Below are 21664 nucleotides of genomic sequence, written 5' to 3' on the forward strand. Positions count from 1 at the left end.
GGAAAACCTGTTAGCTGGGAGGGCACATGGCTGGTGTCTACTGATCCCAGGTTGCATTCCAAAATGGCATTCTCCAAAATGTTGTTCTTGGGGCATTTTGTCCTCTCTTAGCTGCAGCTCCTCTTCAAGATGTCACTCTCAGTTGCTCTGCATCTGAGCCTGTCTGGCTCTTTTTAAAGGAGTACTGCTGTGATCCAATAAACACCCACCCTGAATGGGTGGGGCAACACCTTCATGGAAATAATCCAATGAAAAGTCTTGCCCACAGTTGATTGAGTCACATCTCCATGGAAACACTGAACCAGTAGGTTCCAACCTAATCAATGCTAACATGTCTGCCCCTACAAGATCACATCAAAAATAATGGCATTTTGGGGGACACAATACATCCAAACTGGCACACACCCCTACCTCTTTTTTTCTGTGATGCTTTTCTGCCTCCAATTTCTTCCTCACTGGGTTGCCCACCCTGGGGAGCCAGATAGGGTCAATCCAGAAAGGTGTATCACTTCAGAAAAGTCTGTTTTTCCTTTAGGTAGTGCAGCCAACAGAGACTGGATTGAGTGAAGGCACAATTCTTGCAAGCCTTTCTCTCCCAGTCTTTCTTTCCCTCTCCCTCTCCCTCTCCCTTTCCTTCTCCCTCTCCCTCTCCCTCTCCCTCTCCCTATCTCTATCCCTCTCTTTCTGCCCCTGGGGCCCTTTTGTGTGCAGCACTCCTTGTGTTCCACACTGGGTCTCTGCGGGCTTAGGTCCCTGTGCCTGGATATGCCTGATGTTCTAACTTGCTGCTGTGAGACATTCTATAGTTTTTGTCTGTAGTGGGAGGGACCAGTCTGTGCTGCCTCTGTGTGACTCCTAAGCTGCATGGGATCAATGAGCTGGAGGTGAATGGGACTGACTGGCAGTCCAAGACAGAATTCTCCTACCTGAGTTTTTTCTGCTTCTTTGATTCAGCATTTGGGATGTCCTTCTGTAGTCTCTCCCATCCTCCAGATTCTAAGCAAATAGGATGTGTCTTTATTTGCTAAATCTCTGGGGAGGTTATTTCCGATGATGTCTTATGTCACCATATAGATGAGGTTACCCCTTTCCCTCACTTTTGAAGGAGAGTTTTGCTGGATAAAAAACTTTGGCAGATTTTCTCTTTCAATACCTTAAATATATCACTGCCTTCTCACCTCCATGGTTTCTAATGAGAAATCAGAACTTAGTCTTGTAGAGGATCCCTCATATGTGATGGATCAGTTTTCTCTTGCTGCCTTCAGAATTCTCTTTCTTTGGCATTTGGCATTCTGATTAGTATGTGTCTCAGACTGGATTTATTCTGTTTGTACTTCTTGGACATGTATATTTATGTCTTTCATAAGAATTGGGAAATTTTTGGCCATTATTTCCTCAAATATTCTTTCTGCCCCCTTTTCCTTCTCTTCTCCTTATGGAACACCCATGACATGTATGTGTGCTTTGTGCTGTCACTCAAATCCCTGAGACACTGTTTAATTTTTCTGTTGTTTTATCTGTTCTTCTAACTATGATTTTGATTGTCCTGAATTCTAATTTGCTGATTCTTTCTTCTGCCTGTTGAAGTCTGCTGTTGCATGCTTCTAGTATTATTTTAATCTCCATTATTGTGCCTTTCATCCCCATAATTACTGTTATGTTTCTTTTTAAACTTTCAAATTCTTCTTTATGCTCGCACATTGCCCTCTTAATATCCTTTAGCTCTATACCTGTGTTTTCCTTCATCTTCTTGAATTTACTTAGGAGATTTGCTCAAGCATCTTTGATTATTTGTTCCAAATTCTGCATTTTCTCTGAAGCTTTAATTGTTCCCTTGACTGAGCTGTATATACCTGTTTCTTAGTATGTCTTGTGATTTTTTGCTGATCTCTGTGCATATGGTTATTTTGTTGTGTTAACTCTGAAGATCAGTTTCTCCATCTTGTCTAAGGTTTTATTGTTTATTGGCTTTGTGTTAAGGCTCTTCTTTCATACTTGGTCCAACTTATTCTGGATCTTTAGAGTATCCTGTGTTTAACTCTTCAGATTTTCTGTTCTTTTTCATCTGATTCTTGTCTTGCATATGTAGTACAATTTTTAAGATTGCACTTTTTGGGCATTCATTTTGCCACCAGGAGAAAGCTTATTCTCCTCTGTTCCTTCTTCTGGAATGTTGATCTGTTCTTCTTGTTTTTGTTCAGATTTTCTCCTCAGTTCCTAAGATGTGTTCAAATTCTCTCCCTCACTCAATACCCCCTTTTCTTAACACTTTTCAATTCTGGGACCCATCTTGTCTTACAGCAGTTCAGTCCCCTACCCCTTTTTTTCTGTGAGGCTTTTTGCCTCTGGTTTCTTCCCCATTAGGGTATCTTTCCCCGGGGACTCGGATGAATTCAGTCTGGAGAAGTCTCTTTTGCATTCAGGTGGTTGAGCCAACAGAAACTGGATTGAGTGTGCACACCTGTTGCCAACAATTTTGCCATGGCTCTTTCTCTCTTATTCCCCACTGGTGATACTTTTGTGTGCAGCACCCCTCAACAGCTTATGTTCCACCCTGGTTCCTGCAGACTTGTGTCTCTGTGCCTGGATATGTGTGGTGTCATAACTCACTGCTGTGAGTGGCTTTATAGTCTGCATTTGTGGCAGGAGGGACCTGGGCCATGCTGCCTCTGTGCAACTCCAAAGCTTTGTGGGGCCGAGTGACAGGTATAGGTCTAGACTGATGTGTCCAGGAAGAATATCTCCTACCTTGTCTTGGAGATTACTTTTCTGTCCCTTTGATTCAGCATTTGTGGAGTCCTGCCTCAGTCTCTAACATCCTCTACAGTTCCAAGCAAGTGTAATTTGTGCTTTTATTAGCTGATTCCAAGGGGAGACTTTTCCAGAGATGTCTCATGTCACCCTGTTGATGATGTCACTCCTTATGTCATTTGTTTTTAAAAATACTCAAATTTTCTGTGGTAAATGAAAGACAAGATTCATTTCTCAAATAATTTTTGGAATCAGGTAAAGATCCAAAAGCATTTATCTATTTATTTATTTAAAAATATATTTGCTGTCCCTATTTTACTGTCCTTCAGAGCAGGGAGATTCTCTCAAGGCTAGAAGGCCCCCAAGGATTAAGAAGAAGAAACATTGCTCTTCTTATTAGGTTGACTTAGGAAACTGATATGCATTAGTTTCAGTGCCAACCACACTATATATCAACCACTATGCCAGGTCCCTCATAATTGCACTCCATATGGTTTATTTCCCTATTTTCTAGCTTGGGGGTTAGCACACTTAAGTTTAAGCCACAGAAGACACAGTAGAATGAGCACACTCCTAGTTAGCTGAGACTCCAGGATTGGCAAGTCACAAATATAGTTTAGCCTCAGATTGCTCAATATAAAATAAGAGAGTTATATCCTAAGGTCTAAGCTGAGAGGTAAGATCCTCTGTTTCCAAGGTCAAAGCTGAGGAAAGCACTTTTATAATATTCTGTTGATGCAGAGATATACAGTTCCTCTTTAGATTGGAGACTAGGAATCTAAGGGTACCCTTTACTTAACTAAAGGATTCTTTGGTAGTAGCCATGTTAAGGAGTATCTTTTTCTGATAACTATGTACAGAATTGCCTCCAGTTATCCACTGTTTGGGTATGTCATTTTGGCATTTCTAGGTTAGCTTACAGGCTTTCAAAAACCATTTGATAAGGTTCCATATATGACTCATAAAATTACTTTTGAATGTCTAGTTTCTCTCTCTCTCTCTCTCTCTCTCTCTCTCTCTCTCTCTCTCTCTCTCTCTCTCTCATATTATTTTTTAATTTAGCAGAAAATCCTGTGTGTAACTTGTGTCTTCAGTTTGTGAGGGCTTGTTATTACCTTTTTTATTGTTTTGTTCTATGTTGTTTCCTTTAAATTCATTTTGTTCCCTAAATAGACAGATAGATGGATTGATAGATGGATAGATAGATAAAACAATACAGCAAATGTGGCAAAATCTGTGTATCTGGGTGGGGGTATGTTGGAGTTATCTGTGTGAGTTTTGTGTTATTTTTGCAGCTATCTTGTCAGTTTGAAATTATTATGAAATAAATGTTTAAGGAAAAAGTCACTGCATTCGCTGACCAAAATTGTAATAGAAAAATCTAAAGCATTCCAGCAAATAAGCTCCTTATGATTTTTTAAATGCAATTTTATTGAGCTATATTCACACACCATAAAATCCATCCAAAGTATACAATCAGTGGCTCACAGTATCATCATATAGTTGTGCTTTTATCACCACAATTTTGGAACATTTTCATTACTCCAAAAGAAGAAAAAAAGAAAAAAGAATATCCAAAACATCCCATACCCCTTATCACCCCTATTATCTATTTAAAATTTTTTCTTTATTTTATTATTCATCTGCCCATACACTGGATAAAGGGAGTGTCAGTCACAAGGTTTTCATGGTCACATGATAAAAGCTAAATAGTTATACAGTCATTAAGAATCTAGTCTACTGGATTATAGTTCAACAGTTTCAGGTATTTCCTTCTAGCTATTCTAATACACTAGAAACTAAAAAAGAATATATGATGCATAAGAATAACTTCCAGAATGACCTCTCAATTCTATTTGAAATCTCTTAGCCACTGAAATACTTTATTTTGTTCCATTTCTTTTCCCCCTCTTGGTCAAGAAGGCATTCTCAATCACACAATGCCAGGACCAGGCTCATCCCTGGGAGTCATGGCCTGTGTTGCCAGGGATACTTAACACCACTGAGAGTCATGTTCCACATAGGAGGAGGGGAGTGAGTTTATTTGCAGTGTTGGCTGAAAGAGAGAGGCCACATCTCAGCAACCAAAGAGGTTCTCTGGGGGTGACTCTTAGGCATAATTATAAGTAGGCTTATACTTAGCCTCCTATGGAGCTACCACACTTCCCACCAGTGGGGCTGAACCATTCTACTTCCCTACCAACAGTGAGTAGGTAAATCTCTCTCTCCACATCTTCTTCAGCACTTGTATCTTTCTGTTTCTTTTTAAAACAGTTTTATTCACACACCATACAATCCATGCTAAGTGATCAATAGCTCCCAGTAGAATCACCAAGTTATGTATTCACCACCATAATCCATATGAGAACATTTCCATTTCTTCCACAAAGAAAGAAGAGGAAAAAAAATAAAGAATAAAAAAATAAAAAGGAGAAACAGCAACAAGAATTCCATATATTCCCTTCTTATCGACATGTAGATTTGGTATATTACCGTTGTTACCGTTAATGGAAGAATATTACAATGTTACTGTTAACTATAGACCATAGTTTGCATTGATTGAATTATTTCCATATACCATCCCATTTTTAGCACCTTGCAATGGTGGCATTCACTTATTCACCTTCATGTAAAAACTTTCTTATATTTGTACATTTATTCACCATCATTGTCCACTCTAGGTTTTGCTAAGTTATACAGTCCCAGTTTTTATCCTCTATCTTACCTTCTGGTGTCATACATGACCCTAGCCTCCCTCTTGCACCCTTACACTCAGCTTTGTTCATTATTCTTACAATATTGTGCTATCATGAGATAGTATTGTGCTATACATTTCTGAATCTTTACAGTCAACCCTGTTGAACATTCTGTATCCTTCAGCATCAAATGCCCAATCTCTACCCTCTTTCTATCTCCTGATAACCTGTGTTCTTAACTTTAGCTCTCACAGTTTGCTCATTACAGTTAGTTCATATTAGTGAGACCATACAGTATTTGTCCTTTGTTTCTGGCTAATTTCACTCAACATAATGTCTTCAAGTTTCATCTATATTGTTGCACACATGACTTTATTCCATCTTACAGCTACATAATATTCCATCATATGTATATACCACAATTTGTTTATCCACTCATCCACTGATGGACATTTGGGTTGTTTCCATCACTTGGGAATCAGTATACAGATGTCCTTTCATGTCCTTGCCTTCAGTTCCTCTGAGTATATACCTAGTAATGGGATTACTGGATCAGATGGCAATTCTATACTTAGCTTCCTGAGGAAATACCAAGCTACCTTCCAGAGTGGTTGCACCGTTCTACATTCCCAACAATGAATAAGTGTACCTACTTCTCCACATCCTCTCCAACACTTGTAGTTTTCTGTTTTTTTTTTTTTAATAATGGCCATTCTAGTAGATGTGAGATGGCATCTAACTGAGGCTTTGATTTGCATTTCCCTAATACCTAGTGAAGTTGAGCATTTTTCACGTTTTTAAGCCATTTGTATTTCTCTTTGGAAAACTATTCATGTTTTTTACCCATTTTTTAATTTTTTTTGTCTTTTTGTTGAATTCTACAATCTCTTTATACATTCTGGATATTAAATCCATATCTCATGTGTTTTCAGAATATTGTCTCCCATTGTATAGGCTGCCTTTTTACTTTCCTGAGAAAGTACTTTGATGTGCAAAGTTTTCAATTTTTAGGAGATCTCATTTATCTGTTTCTTCTTTCATTGTTTGTAATTTGAGTGTAAGGTCTAGGAAACCATCTCTTACAACAAGGTATTTAAGATACTTCCCTACATTTTCCTCTAAAAATTTCATGGTCTTAGCTCTAACGTTTAGGTCTTTGATCCATTTTGAGTTAATTTTTGTATAAGTGCAAGATAGGGGTTGTTCTAGTTTGGTAATGCTGCCAGGATGCGAAACACCAGAAATGGATCAGCTTTTATAAAGGGGGTTTATTTAGTTACACAGTTACAGTCTTAAGGCCATAAAGTGTCCATCAACAAAGGGTACCTTCACTGGAGGATGGCCAATGGTGTCCAGAAAACCTCTGTTAGCTGGGAAGGCATGTGGCTGGTGTCTGCTCCAAAATTCTGGTTTCAAAATAGTTTTCTCCCAGGACATTCCTCTCTAGGCTGCAGTTCCTCAAAAATGTCACTCTCATTTGCTCTTGGGGCATTTGTCCTCTCTTAGCTTCTCCGGAGCAAGAGTCTGCTTTCAACAGCCATCTTCAAACTGTCTCTCATCTGAAGCTCCTCTCTCAGCTCCTGGGCATTCTTAAAAGTGTCCCTCTTGGCTGTAGCAAGCTTGCTCCTTCTGTCTGAGTTTATATAGTGCTCTAGTGAACTAATTCAGACCCACCCTGAAGGGGTGGGGTCACATATCCATGGAAACTATCCAATCAGAGTCATCACCCACAGTTGGGTGGGTTGCATCTCCATGGAAACACTCAAAGAACTACAGTCTAATCAATACTGATACGTTGGCCCACACAAGATTACATCAAAGATAATGGCATCTTGGGGGACATAATACAGTCAAACCAGCACAGGGGTCCACTTTCATTCTTTTGCATATGGATGTTCAGTTCTCCAAGCATCATTTGTTGAAGAGGCTGCTCTGTCCCAGTTGAGATGACTTGACTGCCTTATCAAAGATCAGTTGTCCAAGATGAGTATAAAACTGGGAACAAAAATTAAATGAATAATAGGGGGATGGGGGATGGGAAGTTTTGGGTGTTCTTTACTTTTATTTAAATTCTTGTTTTTATTATTTTTTGGAGTAATGACAAAATTCAAAAATTGATTTGGTGATGAATGCACATCTATATGATGGTACTGTGAGCAACTGATTGTACACTGTGGATGATTGTAGTTTATGTGAATATATCTCAATAAAATGATTTTTTAAAAAAGATATAGGGAATAAAAAAGTATGGATTGATGAAAAATGTACTTGTCATTGGAGATTACACAAAAGTGAACTATTATTTGTGGCTGAAAAAAAAGATCAATTGTCCATAGATGAGAAGGTCTATTTCTGAACTCTCAATTCAATTCCATTGGTCAGTATATCTATCTTTATGCCAGTATCATGCTGTTTTGACCACTGTAGCTTTCTAATGTTTTAAAGTCAAGTAGGGTGAGACCTCCCACTTCATTTTTCTTTCTCAAGATACTTTTAGCTATTTGGAGCACCCTGCCCTTCCAAATAAATTGTATTATTGGTTTTTATATTTCTGCAAAGTAAGTTATTGGGATTTTGATTGGTATTGCATTGAATCTTTAAATCAATTGGGTAGAATTGACATCTTAACTATATTTAGCCTTCCAGTCCGTGAATACAGTATGTCCTTCCATTTATTTAGGCCTTCCTTGATTTCTTTTAGCAATGTTTTGTAGTTTTCTGTATATAGGTCTTTTATGTCCTTGATTAAATATATTCTTAAATATTTGATTCTTTTGGTTGCTATTGTGAATGGACTTTTTAATTGCCTCCTCAGATTGCTCCTTACTATTGTCTGGAAACACTACTGATTTTTGCAGTTTGATTTTGTATCCTGCCACTTTGCTGTACTTACTTATTAGCTGTAGTAACTTTGCTGTAGATTTTTCAGGATTTTCTACATATAGGATCATGTCATCTACAAACAGTGAAAGTTTTACTTCTTCCTTGCCAATTTAGATGCCTTTTATTTATTTTTCTTTCCTAATTGCTCTAGCTGGAGTTTCCAGCACAATGTTGAATAACAATGGTGACAGGAGGCATCCTTGTTTTGTTCCCGAACTTAGAGGGAAAGCTTTCAGCCTTTCCCCATTAAATATGATGTTAGCTGTGGGTTTTTCATATTTGCCTTTTATCATGTTGATGAAGTTTCCTCCTATTCCTATCTTTTGAAGTGTTTTTGTCAAGAAAGGATGTTGAATGTTGTCAAATGCATTTTCTGCATCAATTGAGATGATCATGTGGTTTTTTCCCCTTTGGTTTATTGATGTGGTCTATTACATTAATTGATTATCTTGTGTTGAACCACTCTTGCATACCTGGAAAAAACCCACTTGGTCATGGTGTATAATTCTTTTAATGTGCTGCGGGTTTTGATTTACAAGTGCTTTGTTAAGGATTTTTGCATCTATATTCTTTAAAGAGGTTGGTCTGTAATTTCCTTTTCTTGTAGTATCTTTATCTGGCTTTGGTGTTGGAGTATCCTTATGTGTTTTTTAATCATTTCTTATTTTGTGTACTCCTCTTGTTTTTTCCAAATGCACATGTAAATATCCCCAAATATATCTTAATGTTTTGTGGAATTTTAAGCTTAGATATGGAAATTATGCTCTTTATTTCTTTGAAGATTCAGATTTGGAAATTTTGAAATAAAAATGGCTAGGGTGCTTTCTTATAATAATTTTAAGTGAGATCAATATTTCCATTTATGCATGTGTGTTTATGTGTGTGTGTGTATATACACACAAATATACACTGTTCCTCCATGGAAGCCCAGAGTGTGCACAGCCTAGAGGCAGGGTGTCCCATGGAAGTGCCAGGAGACCTCCTCCAATCCTAGAGACTTGTGGGCACCTGGCAGAGAGGAACTGTGGGGCAATTGAGCAGGAAGGTGAGATGTGCAGCTCTGCAGCCCCAGAGTACTCTACCCACAGCCCCAGGAATGGCCAGGACCACTGTGTCCTGGAGCAGACTCCATGCCAAACTGCACAGGGCATGCCCCCCACCCACAGGGCTGGTGGTCCCCAGTGCACCAGGAAAATTGGTGCACTGATTGTATCTCCACATCATTTGGCTCTCCTCTCAGGGCATACATGAAGTTGGGGAGAACAGGCTTGAAGGAAAGAGGTGGCTCAGGAGCACCATCTGTTGGTAGGTCAGGGAAAGTGCACTCCATCAAGCTGTAGCTCTGTAAAATTATATATAAATGTTCAAATAAGCCTGCATATCCTAATAGAACCCTATCAAGGTAAGCAAAAACAACAAAAGAATTATAAAGCATGTGAAGAAACCAGAAGATAGGGTAACTAAAATCTCCAAATTAAAAAGCCAGAGGAGACACAAAACTTGGAGCAATTAAACAAAGAAGTACACACAAACATCAATATCATGGCTCAGGATATAAATGAAATGAAAAAGACCCTAGAAGAGCATAAAGAAGAATTTGTAAGAGTAAATTAAAAAAAATAGCAGGTTTTATGGAAATACAAGATACTGTTGATCAAATTAAAAAGTTTCTTGAGTCACATAACACCAGATTTAAAGAAAGAGAGGAAAGAATAAGTGAATGCAAAGAAGTGTCAGAAAGTGAAAGCACAAAAGAATGAATGGTGAAAAAAAATCAAAAACTTTGAAATGTATCTCAAGGAAATGATGTACAACATGAAGTACACAAATAAAAGAATCATTGGTGTTCCAGAAGGGGAAGAGAAGAGTAAAGGGCTAGGAAAAGTATTTGAAGAAATTGTTGGGGAAAGCTTACCAACCCTTCCAAATGACATAAACATGCAAATCAAAGATGCCCAATGAACTCCAAATGTAATAAATCCAAAGAAATGCACTCCAAGACATATTCTGATAAGATTGTCTAATGCTGAAGAAAAGGAGAAAGTTCTGAAAGCAGCAATAGAGAATGAATTAACCACATACAAGGGAAACAACATAAGACTAAGTACTGACTACTCAGTGGGTACCATGGAGGCAAGAAGGCAATGGTATGACATATTTAAAATTCTGAAAGAGAAAAATTGTCAGCCAAAAATTCTTTACCCAGCAAAGCTCTCATTCAGAATTGAGGGAGAGCTTAAAATTCTCACTGATAAATAAATGTGAGAGAATTTGTTAACAAGAGACCAGCCCTACAAGAAATACTAAAGGGAGCTGTACCAGCTGAGAAAAAAGAAAGGAGAGAGAAGTTGAGAGAAGGGCTCAGAACTGAAGAGCTTTAGTAAAGGTACCTTAAAGGAACAATAGGGGAGAAAATACATCTGGCAAATAAAAACCAAAGGATAAGATGGCTGATTCAAGAACTGCCTTCTCATTAATAACATTGAGTGTGAATGGATTAAACTCTCCAATTAAAAGATATAGATTGGCAGAATGGATTGAAAATTGTGAACCATAAATATGTTGCTTGCAAGAGACCCATCTTAGACCCGGAGACACAAAGAAATTGAAAGTGAAAGGATGGAAAAAAATATTCCATGTAAGCTACAGACAAAAGAAAGCAGGGATAACAATACTAATTTCAGATAAAATAGACTTTGAATGTAAGGATGCATAACAGACAAAGGACACTATATACTAATAAAAGGGACAATTCATCAAGAAAAAATAACAATCATGAATGTTTATTCACCAAATCATTGTGCTCCAAAGTACACGAGACAAACATTGCCAAAACTGTAGGAAGCAATAGATGTTTCCGCAATAATTGTGGGAGACTTCAATACACCACTCTCTTCTATAGATAAAACAACCAGTGGACCAATAAGGAAATTGAGAACCTAAACTATGTGATAAATGAATTAGACTTAACAGACATATATAGAGCATTACATCCCAAATTACCAGGATATGCATTCTTCTCTAGTGCTCATGGAACTTTCCTCAGGATAGATCATATGCTTGGGCAGAAAACAAGCCTCAATAAATTTAAAAAGATAGAAATTATTCAAAGCACATTCTCTGACCACATTGGAATGCAACTAGAGCTCAATAACCATCAAAGGTCTAGAACATTCACAAATATCTACAGTTTAAACAATACACTTCTAAACATTCAGTGGGTCAAAGCAGAAATTGCAAGAGAAATTGCTAAATATATAGAGAAGAATGAAAACAACACAACATATCAAAATATATGGGATGCAGTGAATGCAGTACTGAGGGTGAAATTTATAGCTCTAAATGCATACATTATAATTGAAGAAATACCTAAATTCAGAGAACTAATGGAACAACTGAAGAAGCTAGAGAGTGATCAGCAAACTAATCCTAAAGCAGGTATAAGAAAAGAAAAAGCAAGTATTACAGCAGAAATAAATGATATGGAGAAGAAAAAAGCAATAGAGACAAGAAATAAAACCAAAACTTGGTTCGAGATCAACAAGATTGACAAACCCTTAGCTAGAATGCCAAAGTCAAAAAGTGAGAAGACCCAAGTAAACAAAATAATAAATGAGAGGAGGGACATTGCTGAAGAAATTTTAAAAAACATGCACAGGTACTATGAAAAACTGTAAACCAACAAACTAGATAATTTTGAGGAAACTGATAATTTCCTAGAAACACATGAACAACCTAAACTGATCAGAGAAGAAACAGAAGACCACAACAAAACAGTCCCAAGCAAAGAGACCCAATCGGTCATTAAAAAGCTTCCTACAAATAAAAGCCCATGGCCAGATGGCTTCCCAGGGGAATTTTACAAAACTTTCCAGAAAGAACTGACTTCAATCATACTTAAACTCTTTCAGAAATTTGAAGAATATGGAACACTACCTAACTCATTTTATGAAGCCAACATCACTGTAATACCAAAACCAGATAAAGATGCTACTTGAAAGGAAAACTACAGGCCAATTTCCCTAATGAATATAGATGCAAATATTCTCAACAAAATACTTGCAAATCAAATCCAAATACACATCAAAAAGATCATACACTATGACAAAGTGGGGTTCATTCCAGGCATGCAAGGCTGGTTCAACATAAAAAGTCTTCAGGGTGGGCTTGGCGGTACAGGCCGGGCTGTGCGGACGCCTCAGCGGTCAGCAGCGGTGGCCCTAGGGAGGCCGCAGCACCATGGGGGAGCAGTAGGAGAGTGCCCACAGGCAAGGCGAGTGGCGGTGGTCATTGGGCTGCAGTGCTGTCCGGCAGGGCCTGGGGGTGGGGAGGCCCGGGGCGGGGGTCGTCCCAGGCAGCACGGGACCATGGTGCAGGGCTCGCAGGCCCTCTGGGTGCAGGAGGCTGGGGTCACTGTGAGGAGCCACAGCTGGCTGCTGGGCCCCATCTCTGGACCACTCGAAGATGACGCTCCCGCAGGGGCCCTGCCTGAGGAGGATGCGGCAGCAGTGCCGGCAAGGCCATGGGAGGCTGTGGAGGATGGAGTAGCAGAAGGAGGCGGGTGAAGCCAAGATCCAGGAGCATGGGCCAGAGCACTGGTTCTCCAAGTGGGAGTGGCAGTGTCTGGTCGAGGATGAGCAGGACGAGCAGCTGCCCCCCAAGCTGCAGGAGGCAGAGGCTGCCGCACAGCCCAAGCAGAAGCAGCAGAAGCTGTGGCACCTTTTCCAGAACTTGGCCACTGCCATGGCCCAGCTCTACAAAGACTGAGTGTGTCAGCAGCCAGGAGTTTCTCTCTGGGTCCCCTTCCAAAAATGCAGCCACCGCCATCACCAATCTCTACAAAGAAAGCGTGGATACTCATCAGCAAAGTTTTGATATTGGAATTCAGATTGGCTATCAGCGACACAATAAGGATGTGTTGGCTTGGGTTAAAAAATGCAGAAGAACTATACATAGAGAAGATTTGATCAGCTTCCTGTGTGGAAAAGTTCCTCCACCTCAAAACTCTAGAGCTCCCCCGAGACTGACTGTAGTGTCCCCTAACCAAGCTACTTCAATGGAAACTAGCTCATCTGTGGAGGCTGATTTGCAACCCTTCTGGGAAGCCATAGCTCTGCATGGTAAAGCTGTTTAAACATATTTCTTTGGAAAAAGGGTTAAGAGTGTGCCTGTTTACCCCTTTTCACATTTAGAGTTAGGTCCAGATAATACTATCTGTTTTTTGTCCATTATAATGAACACACTTGCTCCAGAAATGTTTAAATAGAATGTAAGTGAGCACTTAAATGGGCAATTTTTGGACTGTCAGCTAGCCCATCTTAAATATGTTTTTAAGAAAGTTAGTTTGAGCTTATTGGTGTTACACTTAACAGAATCTTTCTGCAACATTGATTAGAATTTATTGCTTTGCATTTATATATTGTACATGTTTTCTTACTCATTTCTGAGTTAAAGAGGACACTTTTGTGTTTTAAGAATTCTGTTATGTTTATAATTGTTTGGAGAGCCTGGCCAGTGACCAGGCAAGTAAGAATTGGGTTCATTCTCATGAGAACTCCCTTGAGGACCTTAGTGATCTAATGTGCCTGTCAAGGGTGAGCATCGATGACCTCAGTAGGCATGCATAGAGGTAAGAAGAATCTTTATGCCTATTGCTTTATGCCTATTGTCCCTTAGATCTTAGAGATTTGAGTATAAACTGGAGAAGCCTGGGGAATGGAGTCAATGATAAGTCTCTTGTCACTTGTTGCTCTCTAATGTAGACTTCCAAAGAGGACTGGGAGCATTACCTTCTGTATGACAACTTTCAAACTGAGGGAAACATAATAAACAACAGTGAAATAAGACTTAGTTGAAACCAAGATGAAAACATGGATTGCAAGTGACCACCCAGATAGAAACAATCAGTGAGTTAGGTCTGAGCCCTGTTAAAAGTTGACATTTTGGGGGCATAGTCTGTAGGTCTTCTAAAACAAAATCACCTGGTTATCAAAGTAGTGGGGTATATATATACAAAAGGCTTCTACATCACTGAAGCTTTACCCCTTACAAAGGTTCTTATTCTCTTTGGCAAACCTTGATTCCTAAAACCCCAATCAGAACATAGGGTTGAAAATGATTTTTTTTTTCCTGACTTGTGGCAAATTAAAACAAACAAAAACCTTTTATTTGGCTATTGTATTCAAGACTGAATGCTTTATGGAGTGGAACAATTATGCCATCACAACTTTTGAAACACCTGCAAAAAAGAGGTTGACCTGTTCCTATTGGATTATAGTTTCATGATATCTTTTTAATATAAGCTTGGAAAAACTGTTATTGAAAGTGTACATAGTTGTCAGATTAATTTTAGTGCATGGCATAATTTGATGTAGTTATCTCTCCTTATGCATCCTGAATTTCTTTATCAAGTGTATTTTGATTCATTCCATATTTAAAGTAGCATTTTCTGTATTATATTATTATACTTAAGAAGGTAGTTTTAAGAAATAAAGTCCTGCTTGTTATAAATTTTAGTGCAGTAGTATACATAGTAAAAAGGGCAAGCCACCTGCCCCAAACCGCTACCATATCCCTCAACCCCTATCTCATTTTTCTTAAATTGAATGTGTTCAACTTATGATTTACTATTTTCCTGAACTTTCATCAGAGTTTTAATGACTCAGTTTTAGGGAAGGGACTACATAATTTTGACTTATGTTTTAAGTTGCAAGGGTTTTAAAAGTTATATACAAAGCTTTGAGTAGAAAAAGAATCTTCAATAAACTTTTAAAATAGCGTTGATTCAGAATATAAAAAAATCAATGTAATACAACACATTAACAAATCAAAAGGGCAAAATCAAATGATCATCTCAAAAGATGCTGAAAAAGCATTTGACAAAATTCAGCATCTTTTTTTTTTAATAAAAACACTTCAAAAGGTAGGAATTTCAGGAAACTTCCTCAATATGATAAAGGGCATATATGAAAACCCACAGCCAGCATAGTACTCAATGGAGAGAGACTGTAAGCCTTCCCTCAAGATCAGGAATGAAATAAGGATACCTGCTCTCACCACCATTATTCAACATTGTGCTAGAAGTGCTAGCCAGAGCAATCCAGTGAAACAAAGAAATAAAAGGCATCCAAATTGGAAAAGAAGAAGTAAAACTGTCATTATTTGCAGATGATATGATCTTATATTTGGAAAACCCCAAGAAATCAACAACACAGTGACTTGAGCTAATAAACAAATTTAGCAAAGTGGTGGTTTACAAGATTAATGCACATAAGTCGGTAATGTTCCTATACACTGGAAATGACCTAACTGAAGAGACACTCAAGAAAAAGATTCCATTCTCAATAGTAACTAAAAAAATCAAGTACCTAGGATAAATTTAACCAAGGATATAAAAGACATCTACACAGAAATTTACATAATTTGCTAAAAGAAATAAAAGGGGAACTAAAGAGGTGGAAAGATATTCCATGTTCATGGATAGGAGGGCAAAGCATTACTGAGATGTCAATCCTATACAAACTGATCTATGGATTCAATGCAATTCAAATGAAAATTCCAACAATCTAATTTTCAGACTTGGAAAAGCTAGTTATCAAATTGATTTGGAAGGTAAAGATGCCTCAGATGGCTACAAACATTCTAAAAAAGAAAAACAAAGCAGGAGGACTTACAGTTCCTGAGTTAGAAGCTTACTATAAAGCCACAGTAGTCAAAACAGCATGGTATTGGCATAAAGATAGACCTATTGATCAATGGAATTGAATCGACATCTCAAAAATAGACCCCCAGATCTAAGGTTGACTGATATTTGATAAGGCCCCCAAATCCAATGAACTGGGACACAACCATCTCTTCAACAAATGAGTCAGGGACTGCTGGATATCCATATCCAAAAGAATGAAAGAGGACCCCTACCTACACCCTATATAAAAATTAACTTGGAGGGGCAGGGAAAGATGGTGGAGTAATGAGGTGTGGAATTTAGTCTCTTCTCTAGGGAAGCTGGTAATTAGCTGGGAACTGTATAAACAGTGTTTTGGGGGTCTCCAGTGACCACACATTGTACACAAGTCTGAAATGGGTGGAAAGCTGACATCGCAGCAAAATTTGTAAGTTCCCCTGACCAGCGGTCTGGCAGCCCTCCCCACCCAGACCCCACAGACTATCTCACTGTAGGCTCCCTGAAAGGAAAAAAAAAAAAATCTGCTGGGAGTAAAAAGGGGGCTCAACCCAGCCTCAACTGCAGAATTAAGAAATTAATTAACTTTTGGAGCTGGGGGTGCTAGAGAAGAGCTGGGCTCTGGGAAGGGGGAGGCACATAAAAGCAGGCACCCATTCCATGGCTCCAAAAAGGCTGTTTTTTTTCCCTACTTCTGCGTCCTTTCCTGCTCTCTGACTCCTTATTTTTTACATTTCAATAGCTCCCTGGCAAGGGCAGATTTAAAGCTGTTGGAGAGTAATTATCCAGATAATAGCCCAAAGGGCATCTTTAAGTACTCTATTCTGACACTGACAAAACTTCCAGGTTGGGGAAAGGCTTTAAAAAAGGACTTCTTTTTTCTTTTTTGTTTCTTTTTCTTTCTTTCTTTTTAAAATTGTTATTATAAATAGCTCTTTTCAGATAGCTGCAACTGGATAGAAAAAGCAGAGTCTAGAGGCCTCACATGAGGGTCTCATTCTCAGGGAAACTCATACCCTCATCCTGAGACCTGGGCCTCTCTGGACTGGGAAACCCTGACTGGGTTTGACCATATATGAGGAGACCCTCTCAAAAAACATGTACATAGAGGCAGGGCAAGAAACAGAAGAATAAGAAGTGAAAATTTCTGATCAAATAAATAGATCCTAAGTCAGAGGTCCAGAACAAGTTGAAATGAACACCAAAGTTTAGAGAACCAAACCAAACAACAAGAAAATCCAGGTAAAAGAATAAAAACAAGCCCCAGAATAAACTAATTAAGAAAATCAGATGCCTAGACAGCTTAAGATAATGAGCCATACTAATATGAAAATATGGACCAGCCAAAGGAACAAACTAACAGTCAACTGAGATACAGGAATTGAAACAAATAATTAATAATCAAACAGATCTCCTAAATTTTAATTAAAAGATCAAATCAATGAGCTGAGGGAAGATATGGCAAAAGAGATGAAGGATATAAAGTAGACATTGGGTGAACAAAAAGAAGAATCTGTAAACTTGGAAAAACAAATGGCAGAAGTTATGAGAATGAAGGGCATAAAGGAGGGGATGAAAAACACGGTGGAGGTATAAAACAGTAGATTTGAACAGGCAGAAGAAGGATCAGTGAATTGGAAGACCAGACATTTGAATTCACACACATAAAAGAACAGATGGTAAAAAGAATGGAAAAATATGAGCAGGGTCTTAGGGAGCTGAGTGACAACATGAAACACACAGTTACATGTGTTATGGGTATCCTAGAAGGAGAAGAGAGGGGAAAAGGGGCAGGAAGAATAATAGAAGAAATCTTCACTGGAAATTTCCCAACTCTTATGAAAGACAGAAAATTACAGAGTCAGGAAGTACAGCATGCCCCAAACAGAATAGATCCCAGTAGACCTATTCCAAGACACTTACTGATCAGATTGTCCAATGTCAAAGACAAAAGGGAGAATTCTGAAAGCAGCAAGAGAAAAGCAATCCATTACATACAAGGTAAGGTCAATAAGACTATGTACAGATTTCTCCACAGAAACCAGGGAGGTGAGAAGACAGTGGTATGATGTATTTAAGATACTGAAAGAGGAAAACTGCCAACCAAGAATTCTATATCTGGTAAAACTGTCCTTCAAAAATGAGGGAGAGATTAAAATATTTTCAGACAAACACAGAGAGTTTGTGAATAAGAGATGGTGCTACAAGAAATACGAAAGGGAGTGCTACAGGCTGATAGGAAAAGACAGGAGAGAGAGGTTTGGAGAAGAGTAGAAATGAAGATTATCAGAAAGAGTAAAAGGAGAGAGAGGAAAAAATAAGATGTGACAAAAAAATCCAAAAGACAAAATGGTAGAAGAAAGTACTGCTATTACAGTAATAACACTAAATGTTAATGGATTAAATGCCCCAATTAAAAGACATAGACTGGCAGAATGGATTAAAAAATGGGAACCATCTGTATGCTGTCTACAAGAAACTCACTTTAGACACAAGAACAAAAATAGGCTGAAAGTGAAAGGTTGGAAAAGGATATTTCATGCAAACAGCAACCAGAAAAAAGTGGGAGTAGCTATATTAATATCAGAAAAATTAGACTTCAAAAGTAAAACAATTAAAAGAGACAAAAAGGACACTATATATTAATAAAAGTGTCAATTCAATAAGAAAACATAACAAACATAAATATTTATGCACCAAGCCAGAGTGCCCCAAAATTCATGAGGCAAACACTGAGAACACTGAAAGGAGAAGTTGATACCTCTACAATAATAGGTGGAGACTTCAATACACCACTCTCATCAGTGGATAGAACATCTAGACAAAGGATCAGTAAAGAAACAGAGATGTTGAATTGTAAGATAACTGAAATAGACTTGACAGGCATTTATAGAACACTACACCCTAGAACAGCAGGATACACTTTTTTCTCAAGTGCTTGTGGAACATTCTCTAGGATAGACCACATATTGAGTCACAAAGCAAGTCTCAACAAATTTAAAAATACTGACATTATACAAAACACTTTCTCAGAGCATAATGGAATGAAATTGGAAATAAATAACAGGCAGAAGGTCATAAAATTCACAAATATATGGATGCTAAACAACACACTCTTAGAAAACCAATGGGTAAAGGAATAAATTACAAGAGGAATTAGTAAATACCTCAAGGCAAATGACAATGAAAACACACCATATCAAAACTTTTTGGATACAGCAAAGGTGATGCTAAGAGGGAAATTTATTGCCCTAAACGTGTGTATTAAAAGAAAAGAGAAAGCAAAAATTGAGGAATTAACTGTTCACCTGGAGGAATTAGAGAAAGAACAGCAAACTAACCCCGAAGTAAAACATAAGGAAAGAAATAACAAAGATGAGAGCAGAAATAAATGAAATTGAGAACAGGAAAACTTTAATAGAGAGAATCAACAAAACCAGAAGTTGGTTCTTTGAGAAAATCAATAAATTGATGGACCCCTAGGTAGGCTAACAACAAAAAAAAAAAGTGGATGCAAATAAATACAATCAGAAATGGGAAAGGAGACAAAACTACTGACCCTGGAGAAATGAAGGAGATAATGAGAAGTTATTATGAGGAACTATATACTAATAAACTAGACAAAGACAACTTAGATGAAATAGACTACTTCCTAGAAAAGCATAAACAACCCACATTGACTTGAAAAGAAATAGATGATCTCAACAAGCCAATCACAAGTAAAGAGATAGAGTCAGTCATCAAAAACCTCCCCAAAAAGAAAAGCCCAGGACCAGATGGCTTCACATGTGAATTCTACCAAGGATTCAAGAAAGAATTAGTACCTATTCTGCTCAAACTGTTCAAAAAAAATTGAAGAGGAGGGAAAGCTGCCTAACTCATTCTATGAAGCCAACATCACCATAATACCAAAATCAGACAAAGATACTACAAAAAAAGAAAATTATAGACCAATCCCTTTAATGAATATAGAGGCAAAAATCCTCAACAAATACTTGCAAATCTAATCCAGCAGCACATTAAAAGAATTAAACACCACCACCAGATGGGATTTATTCCAGGTAGGCAAGGCAGGTTTAACACAAGAAAATCAATTAATGTACTGCACCACATTAATAAATCAAAGCAGAAGAACCACATGAATATCTTGATCAATGCAGAAAAGGCATTTGACAAAATTCAACATCCTTTCTTGATGAAAACATTTCAAAGGATAGGAATAGAAGGGAACTTTCTGAATATGATAAAGGCAATATATGGAAAACCCACAACTAACATACTCAATTGGGAAAGACTGAAAGCTGTCCCTCTAAGATCAGGAACAAGATATGGATTCCCATTGTCACCATTGTTATTCAACATTGTGCTGGAAGTTCTAGCTAGAGAAATTAGGCAAGGAAAAGAAATAAAAGCCATCCAAATTGGAGAGGAAGAAGTAAAACTTAACTGCAGATGACATGATTCTGTAGTAGAAAATCCAGAAAAATCTACAATAAAGCTACCAGAACTAGTCAATGAATACAGCAAAGTGGCAGGCTACAAGATCAACATGCAAAATTCTGTAGTGTTCCTATACACAAGTAATGTGCAACAAGAGGAGGAAATCAGGAAAAAAAAAATTCCATTTACAATAGCAACCAAAAGAATCAAGTGTTTAGGAATAAACTTAACAAAGGCCACAAAACACCTATACAGAGAAAACTATAAGAAACTGCTGAAAGAAATTGAACAGGACCTTAAAAATGGAAAAACATACCATGTTCATGGATTAGAAGTCTAAATATAGTAAGATGGCAATTTACCTAAACTGATTTATAGATTCAATGCAATACCAATTAAAATCCCAACAACATACTTTGCAGAAATAGAAAAACCAATAACCAAATTTATTTGGAAGGGCAAGGTGACCAGAATAGCCAAAAATATCTTGAGAAAGAGGAATGAAGTGGGATGTCTCACACTACCTGACTTTGAAACATATTAGAAAGCTACAGTGGTCAATACAGCATGGTAGCAGCATAAGGATAGTTCTACAGACCAATGGAATCTAATTGAGTGTTCAGAAATATACGTTTGCATCTACAGACAATTGATCTTTGATAAGGCAGTCAAGCCAAAGCAGCTGGGACAGAGCAGCCTGTTCAATAAATGGTGTTTAGAGAACTGGATATCCATTTCCAAAAGAATGAAAGAGGGTGCCTATCTCACACCTTATATAAAACTTACCTCAAAATGGATCAAAGACCTAAACATTAGCACTAAGACCATAAGACTCTTAGAAGAAAATGTAGGGCAATATCCTAAAGATCTTGTGATAGGAGATGGTTTCCTAGACCTTACACCCAAAGCACGTGCAACCAAAGTACAAATAGACAAATGGGGTCTCCTCAAAATCAAACCCCTTTGTACATCAAAGGACTTTGTCAGCAAAGTAAAAAGACAGCCTATGCAATGGGAGACAATATTTCAAAACCACATATAAGATAAGGGTTTAATATCCCGAATATATAAAGGGATCCTACAACTTAGCCACAGAAAGGCAAACAACCCAATTGAAAATGGGCAAAAGCAAGGACAGACCCTTTTCTGAAGAGGAAATACAAATGGCTCAAAAACATATGATAAAATGCTCAACTTCACTGGCTCTTAGGGA

The 21664-nt window shown here is 37.9% G+C and overlaps 1 protein-coding gene and 1 pseudogene across 13 annotated transcripts in view; both read left to right on the forward strand.

The window, feature by feature from the left end:
* The window catches only part of RRAGB (Ras related GTP binding B), a 97103-nt gene that overhangs the window by 55563 nt on the left and 19876 nt on the right, over window positions 1–21664 (forward strand). The gene's annotated exons all lie outside the window — the stretch shown is intronic.
* Window positions 12870–15039, forward strand: LOC119522716 (annotated as a pseudogene).

The sequence above is a fragment of the Choloepus didactylus genome, chromosome X, assembly GCF_015220235.1.
Source record: "Choloepus didactylus isolate mChoDid1 chromosome X, mChoDid1.pri, whole genome shotgun sequence".
NCBI lineage: Eukaryota > Metazoa > Chordata > Mammalia > Pilosa > Megalonychidae > Choloepus > Choloepus didactylus.